Genomic DNA, 1,799 nt, shown 5'->3' with positions numbered 1-1,799 from the left:
AAAGCTCGGTAGAAAGAAAAATGTCGTCTCCTTATGTTTCTATCAAGCAAATCAGTCCCTTGCACACCAAAAAAGCAATAAGTGTTAGATTAGTTAGAACATATGAAGTATTAGATGTTAGAGGAGGCAAACTGAGTAAGAGTAAAGAATGCTTATTCCACGCGGAGGTTCTATCCACTATAACTGTTGAAAAAAATCGGCCTTTTTTTTTTTTTTTTTTTTTTTTTTTGACAATTGTATTGATATTTTTTCTGGATTATGCATGTGGACAGACAAATTTGGTAGCACAGTTTTCTAGAAACATTTCTATTCTCACCTACATTATCTGCTAATTATTCAGTTTTTTTTTTTTTTTCAATTACTCCTATATTCATGTTTGGTTTCTTTTCTATCTCTTTATCTAATTTTTTGTATTAAACTATTGGTTTCTGTCACTTCGAAGTGTTGCACGATGTACTCTGCAACAAGGCAGTGAAGATGAATACATTGGAATACCGAAAAGGTAATAAAACTTCATTTTTATTACCAATTTTAATATAAATATGTAATTAATACATTGTTTTGTAGGTAAAAAAATATAAGGAGAACACCATTCTATAATGTTGAGGTGATTGCGGCAAAGTCAAGGCTTAATTGAAGAATAAAGTCATGAAAGAGGCCATCAATATTGTGTATTAGTCAGGTGTGATAGCTTTTGAGCTGAATGGTACTCTGTCAAAGGTTAGTGTACACTTATAATGTTTTTCTCAATACTTATGGATTTCTAATCCATTTTTAATGGTTTAGGTTATCAAAAAAGTACATAAGGAGATGCAGATTAAAAATGACACAACTCTGTTGTCTACTTACTGTCCTGAACAACTTGAAGTTAATTAGTTATGGACAAGGATTTCAGTCTAAGGAACTGCTGGAAGATGATTAGCAAGATGTTGAGGTTATATTATTGGTAAAGAAACTCTACAAATCCAACTGTAACAACTTAGTAATAGGTGTATGTTTTTATGTTGACAGTGGCTTTTTTGTAACAACTTATTTCATAAACTGTACAGAACTTTATTTCACTACATTTGTAAACCGAACTTATAATAACATTAGAGAATTAACTATTTAAAACACATGAAATAATTTCAACCTATATGCAAATTATAAATTTAAAAATACAAGTAGGGAATAAGTTTATACTTACTCGGGTTGCTCTGGATATCAAGCTCTCATTTGTGAACCACATATCCTATTATTTTATAGATACATAGCATGCATATAATAAAAGAACATTATAAAGTGACATTCTTGCCTATTTGATAGACCATTATCACTACATTTGTAAATATAAAATGTTCCAATAAAAACATGCATGCTTTTCTGCCATCTATTTACTTTAACAAAAACACATGATGAGATTTATAATAAATAAAAGAAAAAAAAATAAATTTGAGTCTTTCAAATTGCCTGTTTCGAAAACTTTAGAAATTTAAAGATCTTAATTAATTTACAACACGATATACAATTTACAAGTCTTAAACAAATATTTTCTAAAGATTCAAAGAAAAAAAATTAAAGGAACAAGTGTAAGGGCAACTGGTCAAGAAATTGCATTGCAAAATTTTATGTTGCTGATGTACAAGCAAATTTACTTGCGTCAAAATTTTTAAGTATACATAGGAAAAAATGGCATACTTTCTCACTAGCTAGGTTGAAGAAGAAGGCCAAGTCCATGAAGGGATCTAGGGTTCAACCTAACGCATGGTGGGAAGGAAGATGATGGGTAAAAAGTCGGGCAATTGGAACGGCCAAGAAAC

This window comes from Ipomoea nil, unplaced genomic scaffold, assembly GCF_001879475.1.
Source record: "Ipomoea nil cultivar Tokyo-kokei standard unplaced genomic scaffold, Asagao_1.1 scaffold0761, whole genome shotgun sequence".
NCBI classification, from domain to species: Eukaryota; Viridiplantae; Streptophyta; class Magnoliopsida; order Solanales; family Convolvulaceae; genus Ipomoea; species Ipomoea nil.
This window is presented reverse-complemented; position numbering follows the sequence as displayed.